At 38.0% G+C, this 22,963-nt stretch overlaps 1 protein-coding gene across 4 annotated transcripts in view; it reads left to right on the top strand.

Annotated features, from left to right (window-relative positions):
* Nucleotides 1-22,963, top strand: part of PLEKHG1 (pleckstrin homology and RhoGEF domain containing G1) — a 225,932-nt gene that overhangs the window by 38,055 nt on the left and 164,914 nt on the right. For all 4 annotated transcript variants that reach the window (XM_082405444.1, XM_082405446.1, XM_082405443.1 and 1 more), the window contains one exon: nucleotides 21,344-21,402. The gene's annotated coding sequence lies outside the window, so the exon portion shown is untranslated. The remainder of the gene's footprint in view (nucleotides 1-21,343; nucleotides 21,403-22,963) is intronic.

Here is a 22,963-nt window from a genome sequence, read left to right as displayed (position 1 = left end):
TATCCCCACATATCCATTTACAAAGTAACACAAAGATATGCAGGGTGCCACACATGGTTTATTGTCAATATAGAAAGGGAACACTCACTTAGCAGGTGAAATCACTGTTGATCTGAACAGGAAAAATGTATTCCTGCTCCCCAGGGCCTCCATCGAAGAGGGTCAAAGATAGAATAATGATGGTAATGGCAGTGGAGAAATTAGGCCAAGTGGGGCGGGTAGGGAGGTTTAGAGAGTTGTAGAGTGTGCCCATGTGCTATGTCTTTGTCTCAAACATACCATGTTTTTCCTGCCCCTGCCCCTTGCTCTCAATGTTCTCCTTCTACAAGTCTTCCCTTCTTTTTTCTCTTGAAGATCTGCATGAGCTTCAACTCACAACCTCCTGCTGCCTCCCCTTGAGCATTCCTGGGCTATTCCAATCTAACTAAAAGCCTTCCTGATCACTTTTCAGGCCAGTTTGTTGGGTATTCTGTCCCCACTGATTCTCGGAAGGCAGAGTATTGCATATACACCGCGCAAGGGCAAGCACCCTGATGTACCGGGGATGGGGCAGAGTACTCTTTATGGGTGGATTAATTCATTTGATTGATGCTTGCTGAACTTCTCTTACCTTGTGTCATGCACAGTTCTCCTGCTGCAGGTGATGAGCAAAAAAGGAAGGTAGCCACCCCCTTGGAGCGCAGAGTCCAGTTGGGAATACAGACAGGAATATGGCATCACGATGCAGGGGAGGGAACGCAAGGGTGGTAGTTGTGTGCAAAGTTCAACTGCAAATAAGAAGGCCTGTTACCGAGTCCAAGCTTGTACTGCTCACTGTATAACAGGCTGGTAAATCGAGAGACGAGGTGTTGGGGCAAGGAATAACCACTTTATTCAGAAAGCCAGCAGACAGGGAAAGTGGTGCACTAGTGTCCCGAAGAACCAACTTACCCGAGTTAAGACTGAGGCTTCTAAAAGGGGAGGGGGTGTGGCTGGTAGTTGCAAACTTCCTGTTGCCCGAATCCTTTGTTCTTGTTGCTGGCCACTAGATCTGCTCACAATGTTCCTATAAACCTCCAACAAGATGATTGTTGTTTTCTGTTCTGCAGCTTTATCTCTATATGAATGGAAAAGGTCTGAGCCTTGAGAATGGGCTATCATGTATATTTCAGGCTCTAGGCAACATTCTTTTCAAAGGTGCAGAGCCAGCATGGCTAAGCACAGGCAACAGAGCACAGGGGTCAGAGCTAAAGGAATAGATCCACCATGCAGTCAGGTTTGTTCTTTTCTATTACAGGACCTCAGTCCAAACCAGACTGATAAGGGAAGGATTCCCAGGGGAGGTTACATATGAACTGAGTCTGAAAGAATTAGGCATTAGGTATAGATGAAGAAATAGTCATTGAACATGTAAAATGCATCTAGAAAACCTTGTCAGGCACAAAAATGCAAATACCTGAGTTTCAGTGCCTTTTGTACACGATTATGTTAAGCCTTCTCAGGCCTCAGCGACATCATCTTCGTTTTCTTAAGGATCTGACTTGTCTCAGGGCTGAGCTCAGAGTTCAGGATGATATCTCTCCAGTGAACAGTGTGAGGAAGACTCAGAGGATATCACAGAGGTCTGTGACATGCTTCTCAGTTTATTTATTATTTAAAGAACTTTTTACAAGAGTGTATAAGTGATACATGATGATTAGGGGATGGGAAGGAAGAAAATACTCATATACTTTAAATTCTACCAGCCGGAGGCAGCAACCACTTGTAACATTTTTGCTTTATATCCTTCCAGATGTTTTCCTGCAACCTTGTCTTTTTTCATTTTTCCAAAAATAGGATCCTACTATCCTATACATCCTGGTCTACAGCCTGCCTTATGCAGCCAATATTTTGTGACCATACTGAGCACTAATTAGAGTATAAACTTTGTAATAAAGTAATTCCAAGTGCCTCATGACACCTACAGTTTGCTTTGTGAGTCCAACAGAGATACAGAGAATCAGTTTTCAGACTTTTTATTCTTACATAGGTAGTGTTGGTTGTAGGGATACTGGTGGTTAAAAGATAAGGAAGAGGGGAATGAAAAGGAGCTCTACCTCGAAGCGATGTTTTAAAGAACACTTTCTAAGACATTTTGCCCTGAAAAGGTACATATCACTAATTGTTGGTTTTATTTGCTAGAAAGTGCAGTAAAACTAGCTGCCTTTAAATTAGAGGATATAAAAGACTAAAGTTTTCATGCCCTTCTAGGATGACTTCATTTGAATTTCCCTTTTCGAACTTAGTTGATATTTTGCTAATGATGTAATTATTTATTTAGGCTTAAACGATTCTGTGCAAATACCTTATGCAATGCTTTCTTTTTTTAAAGCACCTTTTATTTATTTTTACTAAGCCAAAAAAACACACTTCACATCTGGGAGCAACCAACAAATGGACTTGCTTTCCTTTGAAGACTCATAATTTAGTTTCACATTTTTGACTAGTGACTCTGGGCCTGAGGCCCCACAGATGAGACAAGGTTTCTGCCCTTGAGATCACAGTTCTAATGAAGAAGCAGAGCCAGGGCATCACCTGGAAACGCGCTGCTCAGGGGTGCCCTCCCGAAGGAGGTCATTGGCGTTGGAACTGAGTCTTGAGGGATGAAAGAGAGTTGGCCAGGTGACAAAGGGTGAGAGTGACACACCAGGCAGAGGCGAGAGCAGGACAGAGTCCAGAGAGGCAGGAAGAAGTGCATCCGGCAGAGGTGGTACAAGCAGGCAGTATTGCCAGCGTGTGCAGTGCCATGTGAGGCTCGCAGGAGTCGGAGTAGTGGGGCAGGATGTGGGGCTTTACCCTGATGGGTAGTTAGCCAAGAGACCGCTATGAGATGTTCTCCAGGCTATTGGAGATACAGGTCTGAAGGCTTTGCTTAAAGCTGTAAGTAAAGATTCAGGAGCCTCTGAAGACCTGTGCCTTAATCATCTCAGTGGCAGAACAAAGGAATAGAAGCACGAGTGGAGTCAATAAGAGATGAGGAAAAAGAGGATCATAAACAGTGACACAGAAAATATGGTCAAGTAAGGAAGACGATAAAAGCTGAGGGGAGGAGGAAGACGACACTGGTCCAAAGGGGATGCTTAGTATGGTTGAAAAGCACCACGGATACAGGCTGAGAGAAAACAGCCAATGGCGAGGGAGAGTTCGGATGTCTGGGAGAGAGTGACGTATGGATGAGATCGAGGACGCTGGTGATGAGACGTCCCTCCTAAGTTCTAACCGTCCTCTCCCCTGAGCCTGCAGGAAGACAGCAAGGGAGAGTGGAGCCAGAGGTGGCTTATAAGTGCAAGCCTTAGGAAGGAAAGAGAGAGGGAGTTCCTGATGGCCTCATTTTCCTCAATGTAGCGGCTGCCTTCTGAGAACAGGGGGTGGGCTGAGTTAGAAGGTTTGTGGGGCAAAGTGAATGATAAACCTGCTGCAGAGAAGAACTATAGAAGGAGTGGATGAGGATTAAGGCAGGAAGAGCTATCCCAGGACAGTGCCTGGCACACAATAGGTGTTCAGTTAACATTCAATTAAAAAATAATGTCAAAAGATGGTTGAATAGGATCAAGAACCCAACTGAGGTTGGCAACAATGGATTTATTGTGGTATCATGATGCATGTCCGGTTTCTCTTTAGTTTTCAGTCCCAGAGATATAGTAGAAAGATGGCAAGTAGAAGGATGGAAACTAACCTAGTGTTGGTCTTTTCCTGGGAATTGCAAAGTTCAAGAGTGGAAGGGAATGAAGGGTATTGTTAAGAGAGTGGTTGGGGGTGAGCCAGGAGGATCTGCTCTGCTAGGAGAAAAAGTAGGGGTTCAGGGGTTGGAAAAGTGGGACTGTCACTTTTTATTATGGGTCCATAATAAATGCCATACGTACAAAAGTTTCCTCATTTTTTAAATATGATGATATTCATATATTGTTAATTTTAAGTTTTTCTAAGACAAGATGAGAAGCAGTCTAAACTTCCAACAACAAAATACACATGCAAGTTCAAGTGGTAATAAGAGAAACACATACATGATGTAGCTGGGAATTTGTGATGATATCACATTTCAGTGGGGTAAATGTGACTGTGAGAAGTCTCAATGTCCAGCACAACATTAAAAATCAGATCTGGTTCTTTCTCCCTTCTGAGACTAGAGGACTGTGCTGAACTCATATTGATGGCTACTACACACATTCACCGATTCAGGAACTAGGGCCATCCCTGTGTGGTACCACTTATGTGCTGAGTGCCATGAGTATCTAGGAGACATGGAAAAGACTGCCCGACTCTCAGACTGGTTTTTCGTTTGGTTTAGGAGAAAAGGTCAACTAACCTACATGCCTTTTAAAACAAAGTGTGTGATCAAGTGGCCACATGAGCGGTAGAGAATAATAAATATGAAATGATTTTGCAGTGTAGATAAAATGTGTGGCCTACGGTAGCCTAAGAAAGCTTGATGGATTTGGTGAAATTTTAAACAGTAGTTGGAGAGAAAAAGTATGAGAAGCTCAAAAACCAAATAGTATACCCTCAATAGGTTATCCATTGCTATCTTGACTTCTATAATTGAACCACATTCAGGGCTAACTTGAAAACTGCAAAGAGGTCTGAAACATAGCTTTGGGATACAGCTTTAAAAATATATTAATTAATTAATTAAAATAAACATTTAAAATATTTTAACTGAAGAATAAATCAATTTCTCCGTAACTGGGTCAACTGGTTGAAATTCAGACATATGGAAAATTTTAACTTTCAATTCCAGACCCTAAGCCTAATTCTGGGAGAAAATCCATTAAAGTAATGAAGTAAGGAAACAATTGAACAATGAATCTTTATTTTGTAGAGAATACAGTGAATGCTGGGAGGTACATCACCATTTCCATTTTGTGCTTTTGGATTATTACAAGCACCAACATCTTTGCCTAGGAGTTACCAGGCTGTGGTTTGTAACTGACTTCAGGGTAGGAGCGGGTAGGAATTTATAGGATGTTATCCTTCAAGAAGAGCTAGGAGAATTTTTTTTGGATGCAGAAACTTAAAACTACCCAGGTTTTAAAGTAGTTGAGTGACTCTTCCCCTGGAAAAATAATTAGTTCTCAATCCTTTTAATTTGAGTATTCAATAGAGCTGTCACTGGGAACCAAAGGAAATGAAAATGTAGGTGGATACGGTTCCTACCCCGTTATAAAGGGCTTATAACAGACTACTTTGAATTTCATACAAATGTTTTACATTATTTCATTAAGTTTCCTCCAATCCATTTCATATAGTTTCCGGGAGTGCAAGTAAATTGCAGCTTTCACTGCTTTTTGAAAAAAATTGTTTTGGGGAGTTGTGTAGATTTACTTGCTGCAAATTTCACTTTTAATAAATGACATTGAAATGATTTAATGCCCTGAAATAACTGAATGAAGGTTTTAAGAGTCTTGTAATTAAAATGAAAATATAAAAGCTATGGATGGACATTGTAGAGGAATCACAGTTCTATTGTTTTTTCTTTTGGAATTTGTGGATCAACCATATATAATTTGTAGTTCAAAAGAATTGAGAAATGTGTCTGTTTGGGTCTAATATTGTCCTTTTTAGTGTTTCTAATCTCAGTTGTCTTCACTTATAGGACAAACATCTCAGCTCACCTGGGCTACATTTTTTTATATTCCTTTCATGGGTTCAAACATGTTAGTCAGCATGATACACATTTCCCGTGAGTTATGAATGTGATATTTGTGGATTTTCTCAGTTTCTGGACTCTGGATTTTTAAGACACTCAATTGATTTAACAGTTGTACAAGGAACCTAAGTAAACCCGGCCGTGTTAAATGTTCATGTTAATGGTAAACTATATCCTGATTTCAGGTATGTTCTTAAAATGTTAAATGTATCTTAAAAATAAGGAAACTTGATAAATGTTCAGTGATTTGGCAGGCACCTATTAAAGCTGTCAAATGTATCAAGGGCCTTAGTTCCCTGCATTGTACAACGCTCATGATGGATTTTGATTATGTGACTTGCAGAAGGCAGGACTGTGGGCTTTTTCCATTTAAAATTTAAAATCATTTATCTTTTGGGTGTTAACAGAGGGCATTTTTAAGTTGAAGGGAAAGAAACAATTATTATCTTTCATGGTTGTGTTATCATTAGTAGATAAGTTAACGGCTTCCTGTACAAATAATTGGGGATCAGTACACCTAAGATTTGGATTCTCTTTAAGACAAAAAAAATTATCTATAGATATGAATCCCTCTTCAGGGTCATTAGACAAACTTCAAAGTATTAATGTGCATGAAAAGACGCCGTATTTTGAATTTTTATATGTTATGTGAATAACAGTTAGGCATAAAACAGCTGGATCACAGTATGTCATTTATGGTTTTTTTTTTTTTAATTAGTGTAATATATAATACTCATAAATGTCACACTTTCAGAGAGGAAGCAGGGTGTGTTTTGAGCAGCTTTTATGTGGCGGGAACAGGGCCACTCTGGTTTACCCAGCAGTAGCTGTGGTGCCAGTATAGCATCTAATGGCCTGTTATGTGATTAACTCTGCTCAGTTGGTCCCTTTTTTTGGTTCACTGAGGGCTTCTTCCTTCTGTCCTTTCCTGTGACCATCCATTCTTCACGAGAGCACAGACACTGCCTCTAGACAGGAGAACAGATCTTCCTGTCCTTGGTTTTGTTTATACTCTTGCTTTCAAATCAAAGTTTAGATAAGAATCCCTTGTTTAATCATTTTCAGTTAGCTTCCCGTGTTTGGAGCCCTAGGTTTTTCTCGCTTTGAAACATTCTCTTTGTTAGCAGTTAGATGCCTCATGAATAAGACTTGACTCATTCTACTCTAAATGGATGTATTGTTTTAGAAATCTAAATCATTTGGAAGGGGCTGAAATCAAACATAGAAACCTCATTCCTTAAGTGACAGCCCCTGCTAACAGTTGCTATATTAGTGTTGGTTGTCACCAACTTATTTCTTTTCCAAAGCATCTGTCGAACCTCTGCTTGGCAAAATGAGGATATTAGCGGCCTTTATTCATCTCTTCTCCCCATGACTAAGGTGACAAACCAGTCCTGGTTTACCCAGGACTTTCCCAGTTTTAGCACTGAAAGTCCCACGTTCAGGAACCCCCCTCGCTCCCAGGAGGGTCAGCCCTTGCCTATAAACTCCCAGTGTGTTAGACCATAATTTTTACAGCATCATGGTTATGTTTATTGTTAGAGCATAGCTGTGAATGCTTGTTTTGTCCATAGATTGTTTCTAAAAATCAAAAGCCAATATGCAAATAGTATTCACTTTGGAGCCACGGAATATAATAAGATCCATAGAGAAGGACATTCCACACTGAATCACTGAATTTTGCTGCTTGAAGGAGATTTTCCAACAGCTTCGATTCTTTATAGACACTCTTCTGCTCTGGGGTTATATTCAGCTCCTACTGTTTTTCTGCATCCATGTTGTTCCCTTCCTTAGATTCCTGTTTTCATTTGGTAGACTATTCCCTTTGAGTAGCTTTTTTTTTTTTTAAGTATTTGTTTTTTTAATTTATTTATTTATGTCTGTGTTGGTCTTCGTTTCTGTGCGAGGGCTTTCTCTAGTTGTGGCAAGCGGGGGCCATTCTTCATCGCGGTGCGCGGGCTTCTCACTATCGCGGCCTCTCTTGTTGCGGAGCACAGGCTCCAGACGCGCAGGCTCAGTAGTTGTGGCTCACGGGCCTAGTCGCTCCGCGGCACGTGAGATCTTCCCAGTCCAGGACTCGAACCCGTGTCCCCTGCATCGGCAGGCAGATTCTCAACCACTGCGCCACCAGGGAAGCCCTGAGTAGCTTTTTATATATAATATGCACAGATGCTAAGCTCTGTTACTGCATGTTTGGAAATGTCTGATTTTGCCTTCACACTTGATTGATAATTTCAGTCTAGATTCAAAATGATAGTTCCTCAACTTTGAAGGCATTGCCCCTCTGACACCTACAGTCTAATGTAGCCAATAAGTCTGGTGCTAGACTGATTCTTCTAACTTAGTTGATTGTGTATGCTTGTGTCTATCTGTCTACCTCTTTGAAGCTTTGGGGAATTTTTACTTTATCCTTAGTTCTGATGTTTCACCAGTGATCTTTTTTCATTAATCTTTTTTTTTTTTTTTTTTTTGGCCTTTACGATCTGAAGTCTCCTCTAGCTCAGGATATATTTTCCCCACTAATACTTACGCACTCTTCAACTCTTCACCTAGAACTCCAGGGGATGGATTTTGGACGTCCTGGAATCAACTCTCCATGTCTTTCCTATTTTCCTTTGTTTTTTGCTGTACGTTCTGGAGATTTTCTTGGCTTAAATTTTGCCACCTGCTGGATGAGTCTTGAGCCATATAAATTCTATTATTTAGTCCATGGAGTTTTCTGTTTTGGCATTTATTTGTTTAATAATCTGAGAACGTTCCCATTCTTGTTCCTTTTTTGCATGAAAGAAATGTGAATATGAACATTGTTCCAGCCCTTAAGAAAGTATTGTTCTTGACAATGATGATCTTGACAGATGATCTCCTTGGATTGCTTAAAATTTTTCTTTTCCAGCACCAAACACTTCTTTAATTTGTTAATTTGTAGATAGAACGTATTACTGTTTTCCACCAAAACGCCAACTCCAACTATTACCCGTCTTAGTTCCTTGGAAGAATTTAGGCTTTCTAGTTTCCTGTGCTCTCCCACTGTTCTGGAATGTCTTTCCTTCCATCTCCTAACTCTTCCCTAAAAGCTCTCCTGCTTGCCCATCCTGCACTTCATTTACACAGACAGTCTGGGAGCCCCCTCAACCAGAAGCAGTCTCTCCTTTCTCTTAACATTCATTGAGCCTTGGGACTTCTCTGGCGGTTCAGTGGTTAAGACTCCGCGCTTCCAGTGCAGGGGACGTGGGTTCCATCCCTGGTCGGGGAACTAAGATCCCACGTGCCGCGTGGCATGGCCAAAAAAAAAAAAAGAAATTCATTGAGCCTTTTGATTGAACCTTTCTTGCCATTGCCCCTCCCTCTCTCTTCAGGATTCCTGAAATGATGGCAAATAAGGGTGCCGAGAGGACAAGAAAATTCCCAGACATGGGAGGTTGAGGATGAGGAGGTAACTGCCTCTGCCAGTTACCTGGTATGAAAAATGGCTACTCAGCGGTGAGGGGCTTACATGTCTACCTCTCACCTAGAAACCTAATTGGACTGAAACTTCATTTTTCAAATTATTTTGTGTTCCAAAATCTTTCCAAGTAACAATTAGTCAATAGATGACCAAAATAGAAACTATTAAAATTCTCTTTATGCAGCAGGGAATAGAATTTTATAACCTGGATGCATTCCTAAAATTTCTTTGTGGTTTGGCTTCAGTAAATTACTACTTTACCTACAGCTTTTAAAATATATTTAGACTTAAGTTTAAAGAGTGAGAACCACTTGTGTAAACATCGTTGAATACCATTCTTTTAATGAATGGGCTAATGTTATTTATAGTCTTTCTTCACTTCCTCTGGAAAGCCCATTTCTCTGGGGGAGGGCTTTAATTTATATTCACCTTGAAAAGTGAAAGGAATTCACCTTAGTGTATTTTAACTCAGCCACAGAATTCTCACTATTGCTACTGAAAACTGCTTGGCCCAGACCTCTGAGTATGATGTTTTTTAATTGGACTCTCTGTCATAAAATAGCAAATGACAGTGCATGTGTCCCTAAAGCAGTAAATCGGTATGTTTAGGGGATTCGAATGACCCTTATTTTATGTGTGCTTTAACAGAGAAAATCCTCCCTTTCTCTTTTTTTGAAATGCAATTTTGCTGTTAGTGTTTCAGTGAAGCAGTGAAGTGAGGCAGGAACCAGTAATGAAGGGCTTCCTGGGTGGGGTTCAGGAGCCTGGGTTCATCAGTCAGCAATGAGGGGAACTTCTGAAGGATGGAAACAAAGAGGCCACGTGATCACATTTGTCATACACATGACAGGATGAAGGTAGGATTGGAGGCAGCCCAGTGGGGAGGTCGTGATGTAACCCATGTCAGAAAGTAAGGAAGCCATGGGCCAAGGCAGTAAAAATGGTTCCTGTCGAACTCTAACTTTTTATGCTGTATTTATTGTGCTGCCGTTAGACTCATTTACTGGTTATTTTGTAAAGATTTAGCCCTTTGAGAGCTAGAAGGGATCATGGAGGTTCTTAAGCAGTGCTTTCATTTTACAAATGGTAAAGCCTAAGTTCTAAAGAGATGAAGTGATTCCTCCAAGTCAGGCAACTCATTACGAGCAGAGCTTGGGCTTAGACCCAAGTCTCCTGATTCCAAAGCCAAAACTTTTTTTGTGATGCTTCCCACTTGTCCTACCTGCTCTCTGCTAGGCACTTGCCCAAGCCCATGTCCCACCTAAGGATCTGTCACCTAGAGGTGGATGACACAGTGGGATATTGACTGACTGACGATTTTTTTCTAGTCAGCTCATGCCCTGACTCTTCCAAATGACTTATTTCTAATCTTCCTCACTCTTCCCAAATGCTTATTCTTGCCCATCACATTCAGAAGATGGTCTTGTCTCTTACTTCCCAGAGAAAAATAGAAATCATCTGAGAACACACTGGGCTACTGCCTGCCAACAAATCTACTGACTCCCAACTGCCTGCCCTTTGTTTTAACAGCAAATGGGTCCTGACCTTATTTAACGCTGGGTCCTGGATCCTGGGTCCCAGTTCCTCCTATCCTTTCAGGGATATTTTTGATTATTTTCCCTGTTCTAGTATTTTCAACCATTTCTTCTCTAAAAGATGTATCCTGTCATCATTTATATATCAGCCGGACTTTTTCATTTAAAACCCTGCTTAGGGGCTTCCCTGGTGGTGCAGTGGTTAAGTATCTGCCTGCCAATGCAGGGAACACGGGTTCGAGCCCTGGTCCGGGAAGATCCCACATGCCACGGAGCAACTAAGCCCACGTACCAAAATTACTGAGCCCGTGCTCTAGAGCCCGTGAGCCACAACTACTGAAGCCCTCATGCCACAACTACTGACGCCCGCGCACCTAGAACCCGTGCTCCACAACAAGAGAAGCCACCACAATGAAAGCCCATGCTTTGCAACGAAGAGAAGCCCCGGCTCGCCACAACTAGAGAAAGCCTGCGTGCAGCAATGAACACCCAGCACAGCCAAAAATAAATAAATAAATTTATTTAAAAAAAAAAAAAAACCTGCTTAGCATACCTATCCAGTGAGGACATTTCACTCAGTTATTCATTTCATAACTATTCGTGAGCAACCACCATGTGCTAGGTGTTGGGTATGCTGTCACGTACCAAAGAAATGGGGTCTCGTATAGTCTAATGGGGGAAACAGATGCTAAACAAATATCTGTACTTGCTGATCATTTAGATTGGAAAATGCAGTTCTAACCAATTTTATGGTAGTAGGCAATATATTTCAGTTTTTTCATAGGTGCTATATTTCAGTTTCATAGTAAAATTTGTGGTAGTGTGTTCTCTGTAGCATATCTGTGCATTACCAGAGGACTGGCCTTTGCTCTGGGTTTAATTTTAATATCACATGACCAAACGTCCTTATTGTTATAGGCTATTGTACACACCCAAATAGCTGAGCTAACAATGCAAATAAACTGAATCTGAAGAAATATTAATCTGCTCATGGAGTTAGAAACTGAAAACCACATATATTTATTCTAAATATAATTTATTCTCAAATAAATAAAACAATATAATCTAAACTTGCAAGATAGATTGAAAAAAATCCTAATGGTTTTCCATGAAGAAACCAAAAAAATTATACAGAAAGAATCATCTGTTCAGTTTAGACTCTCCAAAATATTTTTTAATGACATTCATATTAAGTTTGAGCCTTTTAAAATTAGCAAAATAACTGTGTAAGCACACACTAGGTATGCTAATGACAAGTTTAATAAAAAGAAAAAGTTTTCTCAAGTACAGATGTAAAATGAGAAGGTTTCTTTGCGTATGTCAATTATCACCCTCCTAGTTTCCTCGTGGGCTACATAATTCAATTTTAGCATTTCCCCTCTTTTTAGAAGTAAAAGCAGTCCACATTAGCAAAACCAAAGATTTCCAGGAAGTACTAGTTGCTGTAACGGTGGGGAACGTGTAGATGAATAAATCACTGGTAGGAACTGTAAAATGTTTTATTGGGAGTCTGCTCTCCATATTCAGGGTTCCCTGAACCTGAAAGCCTATTGAAATATCCTCAATGTTAAATGAATAGTAAACAAAAACTCTGTGATATATTTGGTAGTTTGTTTTTTAAAAAACTGATAGGTCAAAGCCTGTTTTTCTTGACTGATGTGGAAAGGTTGAGAAAAGAAAAAAGGCCTCCAGTGAAAGGAAATTACCGTTCTAAATATAACATTCTAAAGTGATGTAACAGGTTTTTCCATATGTTGCTTGAATAAAACTAGTGTTTTTACAGAAGCATTTTACAGTACTCACCATTAAATAAACCGCAACAACAAATTTAAATTTCTAAAGCTATCTCCCAAAATATTAGTTTATTAAATAACTAGTATAAGAAAGACATGTGATATCTTTGGTTTCCCTTTACTAAAATCTGTTTTACTTTTGAGTCAGTCCAACTTTAAAAACCACAGCCATCTGAATTCTGTTCATTTTAGGGAATTTTGCTATGTAAACTAACATTGTTCATGTTCGATGCTTGCTAATACATTCTGAATTACTTAAAGTTATTGATCTAGGTTGAAAGAAGCTCTTGGACTCTAATCTATAGTCCTCTAATCTATAAAAGCCATTGCTGGGCTTCCCTGGTGGCGCAGTGGTTAAGAATCCGCCTGCCAAAGCAGGGGACACGGGTTCGAGCCGGGAAGATCCCACGTGCCTTGGAGCAGCTAAGCCCGTGCGCCGCAACTACTGAGCCTGCGCTCTAGAGCCCACGAGCCACAACGACTGAAGCCCGTGCGCAGCAACAAAGACCCAATGTAGCCAAAACTAAGTTAATTAAATAAATAAATTTTTTAAAAAATGTTGCTTATAAAATGTTTCTGCTTAGAAATGCTCATCCATTTCTATAGTTTCCTGCATTTTATTAAGTACAAACTCTGCCAAAACTTTATTAGCTTTCATAATCACCTTCCTCGTTATTTCTGTCTGGACTCGAGGATCTTTGGAAGGTTTTGTCTTACTCATTATATTCCTCCACTGGTGTACTAACTACTAAGCCCCAAATTTTAATATTAGAGTTATATGCTTTTTATGCTTTCAAGATCACACTGGGTAGGTAGCATGCTGCCTCTGGGTGTTGTTACTAGCTAACTCTGTGACAGTCCATTCCACTGACTGGAGGTTCCATGGGGGTAAGAACTAGGTCTGTCCTAGTCACTGCTGTGTCCTCAGTACCCATGCCTGGTGCATTATTGGTACTCAGATGTTGGATGCATTCAGGTCATTTTAATAGTAACACAGGTCTCTTGGGTGATAGGAAAGTGTCGATAACTCTATTATAGCATTTGCAATACAGCTACCATCCAGTCTATTGACTGGTATACATCCCTTGAAAGCCTGCTATCTTGGGAAGACGCTCGGTATTTTTCTTTGTAATCCTAGTGCCTTTAACACCACTTGCATGAAGGTCATTCATTCAAGAGACATTCACTACTTCACATTCTTGCCCATTTTCCCCTCCAACATTGAAAAATAAAAGGAAAATGGTGTTGGAATCCCCAGTTCTGTTTGGCCAGCTTTTTTTTATAAAGAGGCCCACTTTGCTCTAAGAATGAAAAAGAGAGGGACATACAGGGGAATATGAGGAAGGGTCATCTACTCTAACTCCTAATCTCTGATTCAGTGTTAGAATGAAGGATCCTTTGTCAAGTCACTGTGCCAGCTGTTAGTCTTTTTAAAAATATAAACAGGAAATGACAAAATCTAAGCTATGGGTCATCAAAATCTGGTGTGCAGAGTCTGTGTTGTCTGTCTGCTTTTGGTTTCCTTTCTAAAAGATTCACAACCAACTTACCATTCAATATAGCCCAGATTTGGGAAGCATGCAGTATCAGCCTAACATTTCTTAATAACATATAAAGAACTTTAATCAGTTCTACATACACACGGTTGGTGTGTGATCCTGCGGAACCCAAGAAATGATACAAACTAAAGACTGAACTTGTCATTTCATCAGTCTTCTTTCTGTGCAGAATGCAGTGCCTGACAAGTCATGCAAACCTGACGTATTACATCAGAATTGAGTGGGTAGAACCTTCACTTGAACAGTTTTTTTCTAATGTATCTATTAAAATGCCACAGAAAACAATTCAACTTGATTAAGGATTGCTTTATGTATGGATTTTTCCCAAGAACACACCCATTTTGTAATATGAGATATATTCCTCAGAGACCTTGCTTTACCCACTTTATAACCTCCATGCCTGGCATAGTGCCTGACACACATCAGGCATTTACTATATAATTTAATCAAATTGTGAGTAAAATGAGTACATTTTGGGTAAAACGAGTACATACTGGTTAGGAAACCAATAACTATTAGTTATTGAAAGATGTGTATCTCTTCTCAATAGTCTCCGCTTCCAAATTCTAGGGTTTGGGTTTTTTTTAAGTGGTTGAGACCCACTGGATCTCTTTAGAAACATGCCAATTAGAGAGATCAAACAAAGGCCAATTAGAGATGTCAAATTAGAAATAGAAATTGAATTGAGTTTGCAAGGAAAGCTGTAAAGTGTCCGTCTTTGGAGGTCTCTATGGGAATAGAAACGTATGTCTGTGCATAATAGATCCTAAATACTTGTTGAATGAAAAAATAAAAATTGAGTCTGAGGCATATGAATAATTGCCTGCTTGAATGACAAATTTTTGTGATTGTTTAACACTCTTATTCTAAAATATTTGATCATTTAAATTTCCCCCCTCCACTCCCACTTCGGTCAACCACTTTCTATTGTGAATTCTGTAGCTGATGGGGTTTTTTTGCTTGTGTCTGAACAATTATAAATACATACGGCATCCCAGAATCAAAACTTGGTTCTCTGAAACAACTAATAAGCTTTTGACAAGAAAAAGCTAGGAACTACAGTTCTTACTTTTGCAACTTTTCTGTATATTTCCAAATACATTTTTTTCAAGTTAATAGCCTTTCTAGAAAAAGCAGGATATATTTTTAAAAGGTATATTCTCCAATAATAACAAAAATTAAGTTCCTAGAAACATATTTGATGAAAGATCTTTATGTAGACACTGGAATAACTTTAACTTTATTGAAAAATACTTCTAAAAGATCTAAATAATTGGAGGGGGATAAGATATTCATAGATGATCTCATTATTGTAAAGATGTCAGTTCTCCCAAATATAGATCCAGTACAATCCCAGTCAAAATTCAACATGTTTTTGGTGGAACTTAGGTTGATTCTCAAACTTATACAGAACAAAGATCCAGAAATAACCAAAAGAATCCTTAAGAAGAAACAGGTAGAAGGATTTAGAGATATTTATATTGTTATAAAGCCAAAATGATTTAGACACTGTAATTTTGGCAATAGGGATAAGTGATTAGACCAGTAAAACAGTATTTCTGAAACAGGCCCACATTTATATAGAAACCTGTTCTGTGACACAGCTGAAATGCAAATCAGTGGAAAGAATAAATAAATGATACTGGGGTAATAGCTTATCCCTATGGAAAAAATGAAAATGGCACCTGCCTTGGAGCATACATAGTAATTAATTTCAAATGGATCAAGGACTTAAACACAAAATACACAATTATAAAACTTTTAAAAGAAACATAGAAGAATATCTTCATGTCCTTGGGGTAGGGAAAGAATGTATTAAACAAGACAGAAAAATCATTACACCATAAAGAGACATATATAACTGCATCATATTTAAGAACTTCTCTTTGTCAAGAGACTGAAGATAAACCATAACCCATAACAGACAGATGGATTTACATTTTGGGGAATATATAAATAACTCCAACAAATTCATAAGAAAAAAATAATTCAATAGAAAAATGGGCAAAGTGTATGAGCAAGTTTTTCACAGGGAAGGAAACGTGAATAGCCAACACACAAATGAAGTTATGCTCAACCTCATTAGTAATTAGGTAAAAGCAAATTTAAACCACAGTAATACCATTTCTCACCCACCAGAATAGCTATAATTAAAAGTTTATGGTATTAGGTGTTGGCCATAATATGGAGTGAAAAGAACTCTCGTACATAGGCATACATCAGAGATACTGCAGGTTCAGTTTCAGATGATTGCAATAATGTTAATGTCACAATAAATCGAGTCACACAAATTGTTTGGTTTCCCAGTGCATATAAAAATTACATTTATACTATATACTGTAGTCTATTGAGTGCTTAATAGCATTATGCTTAAAAAAACTATATACCTTAATTTAAAAATATTTTATTGCTAAAAATGCTAACCATCATCTGACAACACAGGGTTACCACAAACTTTCAATTTGTAAAAATAAATAAATAAATAAAAATGCAATATGTTCAAGGTACAATAAAGTAAAGCACAATAAAAGGAGGTATGCGTATACTCTGGGTGGAGTGTAAATTGGTACAATTACTCTTGAAGAAAAATTGGCATTACCCAGTAAAGTTCAACATGTGTATGATGAACAACCCAGCAGTTCCAGTTCAGGTAAATACAACGTAGAAGTATGAATACAGGAGTCATGTACAACATTGCTTGTATAGGAAAGAAAAATGGAAACAATCTAAAGGTCTAACAGTAGAGCGTATAAATATACCACGAAGTATCCAGTGAAATTCAAAGAAATACTCTCCATCTGCACAAATAATTACACTGCAAAATGACATGGAGGAATCTCACTAACATAATATTTATTTATTTATTTATTTATTTATTTATTTATTTATTTAGTTGCAACAGGTCTTAGTTGCAGCAGGCGGGCTCCTAAGTTGTGGCATGCAAACTCTTAGTTGCGGCATGCATGTGGGATCTAGTTCCCTGACTAGGGATGGAACCCGGGTGCCCTGCATTGGGAGCACAGTCTTAACCACTGCGCCACCAGGGAAGTCCCTCACAAACGTTATATTGAGTAGAAGAAAGTAAGTCACCTTGGAGCATGTATAGATCTGTTTTATAGTTGAAAAGCACACAGAATTGATCAGAATGAAATTCCTCCATGTAGGCTCATTTTCACGCCCCACATGTTTGCAGAATGGCTACAGCAACTCTGGCCTCTAAATCCTGTCTTGTTCGTGTCTCATAGAAGCAGGAAAAGTTCTTCTTCCTTAGTAATTTTAATAAAATACATCAATTAGGTCTCATTGATCCTGATTGGTGTGGCTTGGGTCACACGCCTATCCATGCACCAATCACAGTAATCAGGGAGATGAAATATGATGAATTGTTTAGCCTAATTGATTTCATTCAGAGCACCTGGGCTGATAGTAGGACAAAGGAGAGGGAAACGCTGGTATGGTTGTCAGAAGGAAGGTAGATGGATGTTGGGCTTCCAAAATTATAGAAGATATTATTCCGCCCCCTTTCAGCAGCCAAATTAAGAAGGTTTGTATTTCACTAGCTACTGTTGCTTGCTTATGGTCTATAAAGGAAATGAGGCAGCTCAAAGGAGGGCAAGTGGAAGAGAGAAAGTGGTTTTTATGTCAAAGTGGACCTAGAGTCCCGAGTTACCTGGCATTCTCAAATCAGAATGGATAGACGTGGAGCGGCCCCCCAGGATGGCAGGTGTGGGGCAGGCACTGGACTGCGGTCTGAATACAGAGATTCCTTTTGGATTTACATGATCAAACTGTGTATCCCCTCAAAAATACTCGCTTTGTTTTTGTCTACTTGACCATCTGTGTTACTTATTTAAGGAATACTTTCTAGATACTTAGGACATGAACACTGGGAAAGTTGCCCTTTTTTGGTCTTATTGCTATTGAGTACATTATAGTCCACACTGGCCTAAAATTCTGTGATTTCTGGTAGCCCTTTATGTGAGTTTTCACCCTCACTTTGTTTCTTCTATGAAGTTTTATGTGTTTTACTCAAGAAATAAAGGTAACAGATTTCATGCTTATGGGCAAGGCTTTGGGGCTCCTGTATTTCAAATAGTTGACATTTTTAGGGAAAGTGTCTATGCCTTGGGTATTTGCACAGTCATTATCATAAGTAGAAGTGTTTTTATCGAACATGGCTTTAAATTGTTCCTTGTTTAAACCCTGCCAAACTCAACCCATTAAACCTGTTTTTACCTAGTCACTCAGTATCATCGTCCTCCAAAGCTAACAGGCCTTTAATTTTGTCCTGATATAAAGAGTAAATGTGATCGCTTTTGTGACACTGATCCCGTAGTTATTGTCAGAAACACTTGGCTTTTAGTTTCTCTCCTCACTCTGTTGTTTAAAATGAGAGGTAAGCTTATTTTAGACACTGTAGCTAAACAGACATGGTGACATATTGGACTTGTGTCTCCTTTTTAGAAAACCAACCCTGACATTTTATTTATTTTTATTCTCAAACTCACATTAGTTGTGGTTTGCCTATAGAACTTATTTTAAACACCACCTTGCATGTACTCCTGACTATAAGTTTCACATTGTTCTTTGGCCAAAAGCAATAAAATGTGACCTGCTTTATCATGGTTCAGTGAAGTGTAATTAACATTTTCTTTCCAGAAATATAACATTGATGGCTATTTATAACATTTCCCCAACCTTCAAAAGTGTAATGAAGTGTTTGGGGGTATTTTTATGTCAAATTCTATTTGTATTTAATGCTGTGAGTATAATCTATTAGTGCATTTTGCACTTAAGGCCGGATAATCAAATATTCTTAATGTGTTTTTTTCTAAAAATTCTATCGTGAATTTATAGAACAGCCTCTGAGGTCCTCAAGTATTCACCTATAAATAAGCCTCTCTGATTATAAAAGCCTCTTACTGTTCTCATATTCCTATAATGGTACTTCACCTTCTACAGACCAAAAATATAAATTCATTAGTTTACCTCATATTGAGTTTCCTGGCTAGATGATGCTTTTTTTTTTCCTTTTCTAAAAAAGTACATTTATACTTCTCAACATTTCTCATGAGGAAACCATTGTCCTAAAGATTTCCTTAAACGTTTTCTATATAGGTTCTTTAAGCATAATTTTTCTGAATATGACCTGTTTTCAGACTGTCTTTTTTTTCATTTGTTTGTGACTGGCCTTTGCTACCACTGGACAAAAAGCATTGCTTTTTACGTATTTCAAATCATCTGATACCACCCTTACTATTTCCAACAGGGTTATTTTTAGATATTTCTCTTGAGTTTTAGGTATTCAGCCTTGCACCTGCTGATGGTGGTATTTGGTCTGTTCATTTCCTTTCACTAATACTTTGTGAACATCTTTTTATTTTATTCCTGACTTTTTAGCAAAAATGTTGTCTGTTGGTTTTAGATCTTTTTAAAAATCATAGTAGGTGATCTTTCTATTTCTAGATTACTGAGAGGTTGTCAGGTATAAGTGTTGAGTTTATCACATGCTATTTTGTCATCTTTGGAAATATGAATACGTGTTAATCTGACCTATTGATACAGCGTAAGAGATTTATTTATATAATATTTATAGAATAAGCCCAGTTTATATTGTTGTGTCATTATTTTAATTTACTAGAAATCAAGAGTTCTGAGCACTTTATTTGATGTTCTTCCATCTTGTTTATCTAAGTCAAATAAGCCTCTTACTTTTTTCCTTCTCTGTGTCTTATCGGGTTAGGTTATCTGATAAGCTTCACCAAACAAACTGAAGAGTCTCATTTGTTTTATATCCTGAAAGCTTTTTATACAGTTTAGGAATTGTCTAATCCTTGAAGTGAACCATATTTCTTAGCCTTTCAGCTTTTATATTTCTGGTTCAGTTTTAATAATTAAATACCACCTTAGAAAACTGTTTCCATTGAGATGTTCAAATTTATTCACAAGGATCTTTTTATATGGCATTCTCAAGTTTATCATCTCTTCCATATCTGTGATATGTTCTTCTAGTAATTCGAGTTTCATGTTGGATTTTAAGACTAGATTTGCCTGAAATCTGTCTATGAGACATTTCATTCTATAATGAACCAGTGACTGTTTTTTAAATATCGAAATCAAAAATTCCTGCTTTTTTTTCTGCCTTTCCTATATTATTACCTTTATTGCTGTTTTTGAACTTAAGTTTAAATATGCAGTTTATTGCTTTGTTCTCTCCAGTTTAAAAAAAAAAACAAACAGTTACTAGTGTCACAAGTAAAACTGCATTTCTTACTCCCCACCCAAAATGAAATTAACTTGCTTTTACCATCTATCCCCACTCATTTCCCCGTTTTTCATAACATGATCCAGGATTTCAGACTTAGATGAGCTTAACTATTATAGTAATGTTTTTATTAGACATTTTTTCCAAAAATTTGGAAGTTTGCACTCTATTTGGACTGTTTTTAGAATAATTAACCTACTTTATTCCCTATTTACTGCTTTTAACGCTTACCAGCCGTGCTACTACGTGACTACTTTTTCACTCTTTTTATTTGGATTCATCCCTCAGTCAACTGGAAATATTTTCAAGTAACTTTTGTTCATGAAGATACCTATCTGATACATTTCTAGGCACATTTGTTTTTCCTATATAATGTCTGTGGTTCTTTCTTTTCAAAAATAGTGACCAGAAAAAAAGCAACCCCAAATTTTACCACATTTAAGCATCACCCCCATTAACTTCTACCTTCCCACCCCAAGTACTTTGCAGAGATGGAAACTGAGAGGAATTATTGGCTACAGCCATAGAGAGGAGCTCAGGGATAGAGCGGCCATGGCCTTAGAAGGCAGTTCACATCCTGTGGAAGACTTGCGTTTCAGAGATAAGGATACGAGGGTTGAGACTGAGTGAAATCATCCATTCTCCTTCCGCTCCTTGGAGTTTCATCTCTCTTCCTGGTAGAGGAAATTCTTCTTGGCTCCTGGCAAGTCACTGAACTTAAGTTTTAGCGCTATTGAAAGTTCAAGTCTTTTTTAGATTTTCTGAGTATTTCAAGGGAAAGGGAAAATCAAGATTGGACAGTAACTTTCTAACACCACACCCTATAAGTTGTTTTTTAAATTAACTTGTTATGATTGTTGCTATAGGTCTATTATAGACCAGTAGCATAGGTGACTTTTTCCTAGGTCCACTATAGACCAGTCGCATAGGTCTATAATGACTTTTTCCTAGGAAAATTATGGTCTTTTTGCATCCAGTCTTCCTTTTGCCCCTTAAAATTGGCCCAGATGTCTCATCCATGTTCCACTGAAATCATTCTGGAAAAGTAAAAAGCAATTTATATTTTGTGTTTCTGCTACAGGTGGAGACGGATGTTAGCAGTTGGTGGGTGAAGACACTGGAAAGGCCTCAACCATAAAAGTGAGCTGTTTTCATTTTTTTACCACTTGAGTATGAAACATGCTAAAAGATTAATAAATTTGTAATTTAGGTTTGTTAGGTATTTTTGTGTAAGTACCCTCTATGAGCAAAATTTTTCTTGTTTTTTAACTATTTTGTAAGACAGAATAACAAATATTATAACCAAAGGGTGAAATACAAAAGAAAATTCATATTTCAAAGTACATACATGAGGAATAAAAATGGAGTCAGGAAGAGTAAACCATAGTGTGACCCAAATTGGAATCATTTCTTCCTGTTGGCCCTCTACTGTTAATGAGTCAGACCCTTGGGTAATATTTTAAATGCTTTTCATTGGCGAGAAAAGTTCTTCCTGTTCTTTTTAAGTTCCTCTTTTTTCTTTAAGATTTAAAATCTCAATGCAATTTTGTGGTGGTAGTACTTGAAAAACCACAATGAACAATAAGAGGGAAAGGAAGGAGGGAGATATACCCTTTTTTTAAGGTCTAGGCAATTATTTTATTCTGTTTCTCCTTTCCTAAGTCCTTTCATTTATCATACTCTGACCACATCACAAGCTATTTGGCAAGACTTGAAATGTTAAACTGACATTATTACTCAATTCCATATCAAATGCTTACTAGAATGAAAGGAACATGTGAAGAAACTCGGTCCTGGTAAGCACAGCCTTATCCTTTTACTCATTTATACTTTCAATTCTACACCAGGTCTTTTTTTTTTAACCAAACAGTAAAATAAAAATAACATTAAAGCATAAGTGCAACAAGGGGTTAGAGTCTGCCTTTTGCAAAATAATCATGCTTTATTGGAATTATGAATATCTGATACACTGCATTCTTGTTGAGGTACTCAAAGTTATTACAAAGACAAATGGTATTTTAATGGAGTAAAGATGTCTTTGCTTGTGTTGGAGTTCAGAGTTCATCGGTATTTTGTTAACTGGTAAAATAGTGGTTTTCTTACTGCAGATCTTCATTACTGGCAAGAAAGTCCTAGAAGTTCTTTTGTCTAATGTATGACTAGAATGCTGAGTAGCTTAAAAATCAAGAGTCTGAGGTCCAGAGCTGACTTACCCATTACACACAGTGCCTGGGGCCATGATACTTTTAGTGGCCCACGAAAATGTTTTCATTTTAATGCTTTCCCCAAAAATAAATAGAATAATAGTGAATATATAATAACAAACCCAGCCTGGATTATATTTTTCTTTACACCACTGCAGTCATAAAATATAATTTTTAATATTCTTTTTTATGGAGGAAGGGGCCAAAGTGCCTCAGAGCCCAAGAAAATCATCATGTGACCCTACCTGGATCGCAGTCAGGCACACTCTATATATGTGACTGATTCAGTCATTTGAACGCTTTTTTTTTTTTCTTTTTTTGAAGTGGAATAATCATTTCTTTTTCAGAAATGATTCCCTTCTCTGGAAATGAGTTCATAGACTTTTCTGCTCATCAGAGAGATACATGGTTTGTCTCCAAAGAAAGAAATGACATCTTGTTAGGTTAGATAGCTGTTGTCATTCATGATGTTTTCTTAGAATAAAATAAATATTTTC

This window comes from Balaenoptera borealis (assembly GCF_965194805.1).
Source record: "Balaenoptera borealis genome assembly, chromosome: 9".
NCBI lineage: Eukaryota > Metazoa > Chordata > Mammalia > Artiodactyla > Balaenopteridae > Balaenoptera > Balaenoptera borealis.
This window is presented reverse-complemented; position numbering and strand designations above follow the sequence as displayed.